The 12,619-nt window shown below is 46.0% G+C and overlaps 1 protein-coding gene across 2 annotated transcripts in view; it reads right to left on the bottom strand.

The window, feature by feature from the left end:
- LOC309978910 (F-box-like/WD repeat-containing protein TBL1X) overlaps window positions 1-12,619 on the bottom strand; it is a 228,263-nt gene that overhangs the window by 98,356 nt on the left and 117,288 nt on the right. The window lies entirely within an intron of this gene.

The following is a 12,619-nucleotide window of genomic DNA, read 5'->3' as shown; positions in this document are numbered from 1 at the left end:
TGGGCTTAATTCCTGGCTCTGAACCCTTACTCGAAACGACCACAGTCATGGTCAAATTATTCAACCTGTCTGAGACCCTGTATCTTAAGTGTACAGTGGGAATAACCATCTAGATCTCATGGGGATGCCGAGGTATAAGAAAAACAGTGAAGACCGATGACCTGGCTCCCTTCCAAGTCAGTCTGAGAGCCTGCGGCAGCTAAAATCCCTTGATTGTGGTCTGCAGGATGGAAGGGTCTGGGGACTCTCTAGGCCACGCAACTCCTCTTAAATTGGTTCACATGCAAATTTTAAAATTATGTGCCCGAAACATTTTTCGGTGGAGAGAATGTGGATTCCGTTTGTCCACAGTTGGAACTGGCACTGTGCATGTATGTGCACCCACATGCCCTGGGAAGCTCAGTTCAAACTGAACGTCTTTGACCTTGAGCCACAATTTGGAAAGGAACCTGGGAGTGAGTCCTGCTGTCCCCTCCATTCCTCATTTCTGTGTGTACTGCATAATGTAGAACCAAGAAAACGCCTAGCGCGTCTAGGAGTAACACACTGAAAGGAAACAGAGCCTTGAGTCCTGAGAAGGTACTCCTTATTACAGAAATTCGACCATTTCTCCAGGCGTTACACCTCATCTGTTGAAATTTGGCGGGAAGTGACTCATGGCTAGACTTACCTATTCAACATAATTTTGAGCAAAAACACACAAACACCACTGAGAAGCCAAATCCATTAAGCTACAAACGACAGACACTGCACTCCAAAATCATCAGACGGACTTCCCTGGTGGCGCAGTGGTTAAGAATCCGCCTGCCAATGCAGGGACGCAGGTTCAATCCCTGGTCTGGGAAGATCCCACATGCCTCGGAGCAACTAAGCCCCTGCGCCACGACTACAGAGCCTGCGCTCTAGAGCCCGTGAGCCACAACTACTGAGCCCACGCGCCACAAGTACTGAGCCCGCGCGCCTAGAGCCCGAGCTCCGCAACAAGAGAAGCCACTGCAATGAGAAGCCCACGCAACCACAACCAAGAGTAGCCCCCGCTCGCCGCAAGTAAAGCCCGCGTGCAGCGATGAAGACCCAACGCAGCCAAAAATAAAAAATTAATTTAAAAAATCCATCAGCATTTCTCTTTAACTATCATATGTGTGTGTGTGTGTGTGTGTGTGTGTGTGTGTGTGTGTATATATATATATATTTTTTTTTTGCCACACCGTGAGGCATGTGGAGTTTTAGTTCCCCGACCAGGGATCAAACTCACGCCCCCTGCTGTGGAAGCACAGAGTCTCAACCACTGGACCGTCAGGTAAGTCCTTCTATCATTAATTTCTGAATCATCATTTTCCTCCCCTTTCATTAGTTTCATTTCCAAGTTTGGAAAGCATTCTTTAGAGAATAAAAAAAAAATAGAAATACTGAAACACTCTAAAAGGAGGAACTGAAATAGAATATTTGTAAAGCTTTCTGTGTGATGTTATAAAACAGTGAAAGGAGAGAGTAGTAACAGCCAATGACTTCAGAGCAATAAAAAAAAAAAAAAATTCCCTCCTTGTCCCCAGTGTATTATGAACCGGCTCAATGCTTCAAAGACAGCGCAGAGCTTGTCACATAATAGATATTCAATTAATTCACTGGCACAGCAAAACATATGTCACACGTACACATTCATTCACACATATACACACACCCTTGGGAAACAAACGTTGGCCAATGACAAGTAGAAAGAAGTTAGCAAGCTTGCCAATTTATAATTATATATATTTTAAAATCCTTTATTAGCTAACATAAGAATCTATGCTCTTCCTACAGATGTCATTCTATAAGGATACTGTCTTTTGATAAACACACTAGGAAATACAAGATGAGCTGTATCCACATACCACAGTGACATTCAAACACATCAACTCTCATTAACAAGCCGTCATAACTCTCACACATACACGACAGCTTTCAGGAAAGGGGTCAAAGAGTTAAGGACAGAAGTGTACATGTAGGTATAATCTTAGTAACAGTTAATTAGCTAAGTTGCCTTCTTGCTTTCTGGACTTAACTCTTGTTTACTATGCAGCCCTGATAGGCAGATACCCAGTTTGGCTAAGGTCAGGAGACTAACATCGTGGCAAACATCGGAAGTGGCCCATGTAGCTGACACTCGGACACCGCATTCACATGAAACCCAGAAAGTGTAACGTTCGAAACAGAACCTGAGAAATGCCTGTAAAGCGGCTTATGTCCAAGTCACAGACAAAGAAATGCAAACGACTGGCAAACAAGATAAAATATTCCACCTCATTTTTTTTTAAATCAAAGAAATGCAAAACAAAACAAAACAAAAAAGGGCCTGCATCCTCGGCTCAGTTGACCACAATCTCAGGAGCTGCTGGAGAGGCTGGCACCCCTCCCCCATCCCCGGGCAATGCTCTACAACTGGCCCTACCCTTCAGGAAAGCAATTTGGTAATCAGTCTCAAGAGCCCTACAGCTTTATTCTCAGCAATCTATCCTTAAGCAAAAACTGGAAGCAATCTGTATCTCCAACATGTGTTAAATCAATTACAGTACATGCACTTGATGGCAGAGATGCATGAAAATATTTTCAATAAATGTCAGCGATGATCAAACACTTACTCTGTAAGGTTAAGTGGAAGAGCTGTATTACAAAGCTGAACATACATTATGTTACATACACATGAATACAGACATTTGGAAGAAAATATACCAAAACGCTGACGGCGAACTGCTATGGGTGGGTTGAGAAGTGGTTTTTTTTTCTTTCTGGGCTTCATTGCCTTTTTTCAAATTGCTCATTACAGGCAGCACATTATTTTTTAACATCAGAAAAGAGTTATGAAAACCCTGGCCAGCAAGGAATAATGACTAATTCCTCATCTGGTGAATATGAATAAGATAAATAAGACAGCTATTTACCTATTCACTTCTTTTCTAAGAATGTCAATTATGGTTTCCCTTACACAGTGCAGCGTGCTACGGAAGTGCTTTTGTCCTTGACGTACACACTCAGCCACCACCTCTGAGTCACCTTTTTGAAGTTTTATGATGCCAAAGTCTATAAACACAACATTAAATATTTAGGGTTGATATCTGCTGTTTCTAAAAATACACAGAGGAGAAGGTCTCTTAACGAGGCCTCCACTTGACCTTCTCAAGGCAGTCTATTCTGCCGACGTGCTGACAGCTGTCCACCGGCCCTGGAGCTCACTGGGCTGGGGCCTCCTTCCTTCCCAGCAAGCCCAGGGCCTTTCCACCCCAGCTGGGTACCTGGGTGCTTCATAACCCGTAGTGTCTTTGGGTCCCAAACCTGCTTATGCCAGTGGGGCTTCATATTGCATTTATGAAAAGTAATTAAATATTATATAAACTAATGAGCTAGGAGTACCATCTTTTTTTCCTAATGAAACTACTTCGGATGCTTTGTTATAGACAGATCATCAAACAAAAATGTATCACGGGGCCTCCCTGGTGGCCCAGTGGTTAAGAATCCGCCTGCCAATGCAGGGGACACGGTTTCGAACCCTGGTCCGGGAAAATCCCACATGCCGCGGAGCAACTAAGCCCGTGAGCCACAACCACTGAGCCTGCGCTCTAGAGCCAGCGAGGCACAACTACTGAGCCCACGAGCCACAACTACTGAAGACCGCGCACCACAACTACTTAAGTCCGCGTGCCTAGAGCCCGTGCTCCACAAGGGAAGCCACCGCAGTGAGAAGCCCGTGCACCTCAATGAAGAGTAGCCCCTGCTCGCTGCAACTAGAGAAAGCCCGCGCGCAGCAACTAAGACTCAACACAGCCAAAAATAAATTAATTTAAAAGAAATGTATCATGGAAATGCTGGCAGGGTGGACAACACTGAAGGGATCTAGGAAAAGGCAGTGAATCCGCAGAAGGATCCTGCACTGAGTCGGTTTCACAAACGTCCTTCACGTCCCGCTGCACTTGAATGAAATCAATACTGCAAACTGTAGAGGGTGCACCAAGGGTACAGTTTGTAAGGAAAGGTGACCCCAAACTAGAATTACTGGATCCCCATTCCAAGAAAAGGCTCTATGACCTTTTGTCTAGCGATGGGTGAATAAACCTGTGTTTACACAGTTTAACTTGAAATCTCCAGGAGGTGAAGCCTCACTGGCTCCCCCTACATCACCGGGGTTGGGCTTTGAGTGAACAGTGTACGGAAAGAAAGGGAAAAGCAGTAAACTCGATAGTGAAGAAAGCCGGCCCACGCAGCCTTAAGCAGAGGTCAGGCTGAGCTCATCAGAGATAAGCCATGTTGAGAGCCCACTCCCTTGATGTGACATGATCAGAGGGAGCTCGACCTCTGCAGTCTTCGTTCCCAAAACTCCTAACCCCAGTCTGACCACGTGAAACACCTCAGCCAAATCCGAAGTGAAGGACATTCTACAAAACTCATGGCCAGTACCCCTCAAAACAGTAAGAGCCACAAAGGACAAGGGAAGTCTGAGACACCGTCACAGCCCAAAGGAAAGATGGACACAGGACAACTGAATTCAATGCGGTGTCCTGGATGGGATCCTGGGACTGAAAAAGGAGATTAATGGAAGAAAGGGTAAATCCAGAAAACGTCTCAAATACAGTTGATAAAGTTTTTAAAAACCACATATACGTGTTTCATTTCTTATGATTCCCTGATTTACCCAATGCTTTCTGACGAACTTGCCCGGAGAGGCGCAACTGTGATTGAAAGAAACAAGCGCAGAAGCAGTGGTACCTGCCATCTACACAGAGGCTCACTTCCCTGTGTAGAAAACCGGCACACATAAATAGATTCACAAACCAACCCCATCTGGGTCAACATCTGTTACTGGGGCAAAACCATCAATAATTCTTTCATAGTTATGAGTCTGCCTTGCTGCAAACCTTCAACACATCACCAATCATTAGCCTTGGCAACCCTGGAGGAAACACACACACACAATCCTATCAAGTTGCATTTCCACCGTTCAAAATGCCATCTTCTTTAACCTTTGTTTTATCAATATTTTCAGCTTTTCCCCCCTTCAGAATTTTTGGCTATCTGCCTTAGCTGGACTTGAAAAGCAGGGAAGGTGAGAGTCCGTCAGGGAAAAATTAAAGCAAGAAGAGGGATACTGGCCAAGCCCTGGGTCTCAGGGGTGAGGGCCACTAGCTGTAAAGGTGGAAACACTGACATCCCCAAGCTCATGCCAAAGCGAACGGCAACATCTAGGACGAGCTAAGGGCTTCCAACGCAGCACCGCACGTGAATGAACAACCTGGGGGCTTCTGACCATGCAGGCGCTAACAGAGCGGACCTGGCTCGGGGCCAGTGCTGCCTTGGGGGCCAACCCCTGAGGGTCCACCTCGTGCCAGCTCCAGTTCTTGTCTCAGGAAAGCCACTCCTCTCTCTACACTGCAGCTGCCTTTTAGAAAACAGAAGCGCTACAAGAGAATCTCAAAGCTTGGGATCCTGTGAAATGTCTGTTAAGTCAATCCGAGTATCCAGACTTCACAAGATGAAATTACTACCCACCAGGTTCATTTCTTTGTATCTGATATGCCTCAAATTACTGTTAAAAGATCGTTTGCCCTTACACTCTACCTCTGCACCTCTACAGTGCAAACTCCAGGGCCTCGCTGAGGCCTGGCACACACAGGTGTTCCATCAGTACCTGCTGAATGAATGAACGATTTTAGTGCTATGACAGCAAAGTCAAATAAAGATGTTATCATCTTTGAAATCATGAGTAAGAGCTCGGAAAAAATTCTCATTCATTTTTTCCCCATTAACTTCGCATAGAAGACGATATAAAAGGGTAATTCAATTATTTCCTATTTTGAAAAGGCAGGGTCAACATTTCGTTCACGTGTCGGGGCAGATGGCGCATGTAGAGGGGCAGCAGTGATTCTCACAGTATCTGGAAGATTGAAGTGAATTTATGGAGGAGAGGGGACCTGATGGGGCACATCCACTAAGGGCTCAATAGATGTTTCCATTTCATGGGAGGAAAACTACTTTTTTACATCCAAGGATACAGTTAAGAGCACAAAATGGGTATGTAATATTTATTTAACTATGTAGTAAAGTGAGAGCCTTCACTTCTACATTTTAATGGCTCCAAAGGTGAGGGAATGGACCTGGTTAAAGAATCTTCCCAACATTTTCTGATAGTTGACTATGTACTCAAATGAGTAATTCTCTGACCAATTCACCAATTTACGGGTGTAAAAAATAAGAGGGCTGTGGTTGGTAGGCAGCCTCTTATATGGTGCCCAAGGAGCCCCACTCCCTGGTACCTGAACCCTGAAATAGCCCCGACCCACACTGGCCAGGATTGCTCTGTGTGACCAACAGAATATGGCAGAAGTAATGGCACGTCACTTGTGAGATTAGGTCATGAAAGCACATAGCTTCTAGCACTTTCTTTCTCTATCTCCTTCTCCCGTGCTCTCTTCCCCTCTCCGTCTCAGTCTCTCTCACACTCACACAGATCACGCACTCTGGGGAAGCCAGGTCATGGGTGGCCCTACAGAGATGTGAGGAACTGAAGCCTCCCTCCAACTGCCATGTTCAGGAATGACCTTGAAGTTGATCCTCCAGCCCAGGTCCACGCTCAAAGACTGCAGCCCAGGCAACCAACAAGGGATTAATATCCAAAATATACAAACAGCTCATGCAGCCGTTTGTATATAAAAAACCAAAAACCCAATCAAGAAATGGGCAGAAGATCTAAATAGACAGTTCTCCGAAGAAGACATCCAGACGGCCAAAAAGCACACGCAAAGATGCTCAATATCACTAATTATTAGAGAAATGCAAATCAAAACACGAGGTATCACCTCACACTGGTCAGAATGGCCATCATCAAAAAATCTACCAACAATAAATGCTGGAGAGGGTGTGGGGAAAAGGGAACCCTCCTGCACTGTTGGTGGGAATGTAAATTGTACAGCCACTATGGAGAACAGTATGGAGGTTCCTTAAAAAACTAAAAATAGCACTACCATATGATCCAGCAATCCCACTACTGGGCATATATCCAGAGAAAGCCATAATTTGAAAAGATAGGTGCACCCCAATGTTCACGGCCGCAGTATTTACAATAGCCAAGATGTGGAAACAACCTATCCAAGACAGGAATGGATAAAGAAGATGTGGTACACACACACACACACACACACACACACACACACACACACACACCCCACAGGAATATTACTCAGCCATAAAAAAGAACAAAATAATTCCATTTGCAGCAACATGGATGGACCTGGAGACTGTCATACTAAGTGAAGTCAGACAGAGAAAGACAAATATATGATATCACTCATATGTGGAATGTAAAAACATGATGTAAATGAACTTATTTACAAAACAGAAATAGAGTCATAGACACAGAAAACAAACCTATGGTTATTGGGGAGAGGAGGGGGGGAAGGATAAATTGGGAGATTTATATAAAACAGATAAGTACTAAGAACCTACTATACAGGGACTTCCCTGGTGGCGCAGTGGTTAAGAATCCGCGTGCCAATGCAGGGAACACGGGTTCGAGCCCTGGTCCGGGAAGATCCCACATGCCGCAGAGCCACTAAGCCCATGCGCCACAGCTACTGAGCCTGTGCTCTAGGGGCCACGAGCCACAATTACTGATCCCGTGCACCGCAACTACCGAAGCCCGTGCGCCTAGAGCCCCTGCTCCGCAACAAGAGAAGTCACCGCAATGAGAAGCCCGGGCACTGCAACAAAGAGTAGCCCCTGCTTGCTGCAACTAGAGAAAGCCCGCGCACAGCAACAAAGACCCAATGCAGACATAAATTAATTTATTATAAAAAAAAAAAAAGAACCTACTATATAGCACGGGGAACTGTGCTCAATACTCTGTAGTGACCTATATGGGAAAAGGATCCAAAAAAGAGTGGATAGGGACTTCCCTGGTGGCACACTGGTTAAGAATCCGCCTGCCAATGCAGGAGACACAGGTTCGAGCCCTGGTCCGGGAAGATGCCACATGCCGCAGAGACACTAAGCCTGTGTGCCACAACTACTGAGCCTGCGTGCCACAACTGCTGAAGCCCATGCACCCTAGAGCCCGTGCTCCGCAACAAGAGAAGCCACCACAGTGAGAAGCCCGAGTACTGCAACGAAGAGTACCCGCCGACTCACCGCAACTAGAGAAAGCCCGCACACAGCGACAAAGACCCAACCCAGCCAATAAGCGAATAAATAAATAAGAGTGGATATATGTGTCTGTCTAACTGACTCAGTGCGCTCTACACCTGAAACTAACACAACATTGTAAATCAAGTGTACCCCAATAAACTTTACTCCAATTGTAAATCAAGTTTTACTCCAATAAAAATTAAAAAAAAAAAAAGAGACCGCAGCCCAGGACAACATGTTCACTACAACTCATGCGAGACCTTGAGCCAGGACATTCCAGCTAATCTGTGCTTGGATTCCTGAGTCTCAGAGGCACTGTGAGATAATAGATATCTGTATTTTTCAGCTGTTGAGTGCTGGGGTAATTTGTTACACACCAATAGATAACTAATACAGGGGCTGAAACCGGAGTGCATTAGTGGACATGAAAGAACAGTACCATAGAAACTAATACCACCCATCTGCTCCCCCATCACCTCCTCCAAGCCAATTATTATTTAATTCCATTTGTTTGCCTTCAAGCAAGCACGCAAGCAAACACAAACAAACATAAGACCCGGCAAAGAGTCTATCTTGCCACCATCCAACAGTTCTGTTTTAGTAAAATCTGGACCTACTGGGTAAATCATTTACCTCCCAGATTCATGCACCCTTAGTAACCAGACATTTTTACCCCTAAACCCCCAGCAAATCACTTGCTCTCCTCAGCTGGGCATTTCTATGTCCAAATGGTACAAGTTGCATTTTTCATTAGATTAGAAGAAAAGTTCCTGCTTCAGGTTCTTGATTCACGATGAGGTAAATCCTAAACTCGTCTGACTTACTTTAGCAAATTCTTGACATAAAAACTTGAGAACCTGTGCTGCATTTTGCATCATCATGAAAGAGTCCCCTGTGCGGCTTTAAACTACTTATACTACATAACAGAATGTAGATCATGTTCCTCCAATGCAAATTCCCGTGTTTGGTTGGCTTTCTCATGAGTCTGACATCAGTGCCCAGGATGAACAGAAGCGATGCACGTGCACATGCTCTAACTGGGACTCTAATTATTAAGCTGGATCTTGCTTGGGGGCTGTAATTATGATGTGAAATCGTATTCCCTGTTGCCCTGGAAGCTACTGGAAGCTGATCCTCCAAGGCCCCAAGTCAGTCTCCAAGGGGTGAACACGGTGACGGACACCCAGGTGACCTCCTGTTTACCATGTGAAGCCACTGCCGCCAAGAGAGACAAACCCAAGGTCGAGGTTTCACCTACCGCGCTCTGAGGCCTCCACATTCGGAACATTTCCGAGCATACGCGTTGTCTGTTTAACACGTTTCCCTGAAAAGGGCCTGAGAGTCTCAGAAGATGTCTAACTGCACCAATGACTCGTCCACAATGTAATTTCTTTCAGAGGAAACTGGGCAAGACTCCACGGAAGGGCCTTGTGATTCCAGGCAGCAAAAACACCCAAGGGCACAGCTGCTGCTTCTCGGGAGCGCCTCTGGTGAGAACACGAAGGGGGCTGCACTCTGGAAGGCCGGCTCTGGGGCCTCCCCCCTCCCCCTCCCCTCCCCCCCCACCATCGTGGCTGGGAGCTTTAGCAATGTCAACCTCAGGTGGCTGAGTCATGGAATAGTCCAGGGACCAGGCAAGCGGGCCCACGGTACACCGTCCCCTGAACCCCGTCCTCGCGGGCACCATCCCCCCCGTCCAGTCCCGAGAGAAAGCCCACCGCCGCCGGCCTGCTCGCGTGTGACCGAGAACAGGCTCCACGCGCCCCACGCGCCAGCAGAGCGGCCCCAGCCCCCTGGGAACTGTAGCACACGAAAAATACCTCCTGAGGGAGAGCCCATGAGAGCTTGCAGACCTTTGGCAGGAAAGTCCTGAAATTCAGAATCCACCCAGGCGATCCCAGCTTCGGCCAAGGCTGCTGCCCGCCCCGCCTGCACACGCGCCTGGGCACCAGGACTGGCTGGTGACGGATCACTGCACCTGCAGCTCTGTCGTACTGACTCGTTCATTTTATTCAAGACAAAGAATCCACGACGGTTTGGTTTCTTTGGCTGCCCTGTAAATGGCCACGGGCATGAGTCGTGCATGGCCAGGTAGCCACATCAGGACACCAGGGGTGTCTGGGAGAAGACGGGTGGGGTGGGATGGTGTGGGGAATTGCCACCGCTACAGGTGAACTGGGTCCCCTCAGGAAGATAGGTTGCGGTCCCAACCCCCCGGACCTCACAATGTGACCTTATTTGGAACTAGGTTTGCTGCAGACAGAATTCATCAAGATGCAATGCAAATCAAAACCACGCTACACAACCTCACACCTGTCAGAACGGTCATCACCAAAAAGACAACGAATAACCAAGGGTTAGCAAGGATGTGGAGAAAAGGGAACCCTGACACAGTGATGGTGGGAATGGAAACCGGGGCAGTCACTGAGGAAGACAGATGCAGGTTCCTCAAAAAACTAAAAACAGAGCTACCACACGACCTAGCAGTTCCACTTCTAGGTATTTTCCTGAAGAAAACAAAAACACTAATTTGAAGAGATATACACACCCCTATGTTCACTGCAGCACTGTTTACAATTGCCAAGATATGGAAGCAACCTAAGTGTTCATCAACAGATGAATGGATAAAGAAAATGTGTACACACACACACACACACACACACACACACACACACACACAGAGGAATACTGTTCAGCCATAAAAAAGAATGAAATTTTGCCATCTGTGACAACATGGATGGACCTGGAGGGTATTATTGCTAAGTGAAATAAGTCAGAGAGAAATACTGCATGATTTCACTTATATGTGGAATCTAAAAAGCAAAACAAGTGAACAAACACAATAAAACAGAAACAGACTCACAGAAACAGGTAGTTGTAGCGGTGAGTGAAATAGGTGACTAGCTTAAGAGGTACAGACTTCCAGCTACAAAAATGAATGAGTCCCCGGGATGAAATGCAGAGCACGGGGAATATAGTCAATAATAATGTCGTATCTTTGTACGGTAACAGATGGCTAACGACTTACTGTGGTGATTATTCTGGGATATACAGAAATATTGAGCCACTCTGTTGTACACCTGGAAATAACATAGTGTTGTAGGTCAATCGTATGTCAGCAAAAATAAAATGGAGAGAGAAAGAAAATGCGCGCACACACACAGAGAATTCATCAAATGAGGTCACTAATCCAATAACGACTGGGTGTGCTTCTAAGAAGATGGTCACATGAACACAGAGACACACAGAAGGCAGAGATTGGAGTGACATGTCTACAAGTCCAGGAATGTCAGGGGTTGTCAGAAACCACGGAAGATAGGACACAAGCAAGGAAGGCCCTTCAGGGAGAGCCGCCCCGGTGGCACCTTGATCTGGGACTTCTGACCTCCAGGACTGTGAGAGAACCACTTTCTGGTGTTGTAAGTCAGCGTGTGGTACTTTTGGTAAGGCGGCCCTAGGAAACCGATACAACCACTAAGAATCATGGTTTCTGCTCTACTTGATGATCAAGACAAGTGCTTATTAAAATACTGTTTCGGATGCTGGCTGTAATGTAACAGCAATTTTCATAATAAAAGACATGTGTCTCTTTTAAAAAAAAAAAAAAAAAAGGCTTCCCTCGCAGCCTTTCAGAGAATCCCTGCATAAGGAAAATGGTCCCTCTGATGGGCTCTGGTCCTGCGTTGGGACTTCAGCCCATCCTCACCCGGGTGGTTTCTCTGCTCAACCACTGTCACCTGCATGTCCTGGGAGGAACCTGGGGTTCGGGTGGGAGTGGAGAGGGACAACGTGCAAGATCCCAAGTTACCGAGTTGACATTTTCGGGTTTACAAAATGCTGCCTACAAATGTATACATAAAAAAGCATGTTTTTAAAAAAAGAGCATGTTTGTTGATATGACTGCTATCTACACACATGTCCCCGTATTCATTTTCAGATCCTTTAAAACAGCACAATTTTTACTGTTTAACATCACTAAATAATTATTCTAAAACCCAAGGTGGTGTGTGGGTTTCAGATCAGCAAAAGAGGCCCTGGAACCAGAGTCTAGCCGGGCCCCCAGGGTCTACGGCATCAAACCACAGAACGGATGAGAAAACATTGCCATAATGAGCTCGTTCTCCATTCCTCCCAGTAATGAGTCCTCTTGAAGAATTCATTCAAAATTCTGAAATGGTTTCTCTTCAAAAGGAGAAAGATACGCTACTGAGAAGGGCAGAAACCAGCTCGTATCTGTGTGTGCATTTATTCACCCTCTTGTCTTCTCGCCTTTTAGGATGTCTGAAAAGTGAAGGGATCTTCACTTACTCCAGGAGTTCTCCGGCATATCAGTCAACGATTCATGCTTCTCGTTTGCCAGGACTGACAAGAATGCCGACTCCACATGGATTAATGACAAACAGTTCTATATGTGATCAAGAACTAAGCCTGCTTACTCAGCCATAAAAAAGAACAAAATAATGCCATC

The sequence above is a fragment of the Leucopleurus acutus genome, assembly GCF_964270905.1.
Source record: "Leucopleurus acutus genome assembly, chromosome: Y".
Taxonomy (NCBI): Eukaryota; Metazoa; Chordata; class Mammalia; order Artiodactyla; family Delphinidae; genus Leucopleurus; species Leucopleurus acutus.
The sequence above is the reverse complement of the archived record's forward strand: the minus strand, read 5'-3'. Positions and strand labels throughout refer to the sequence as shown.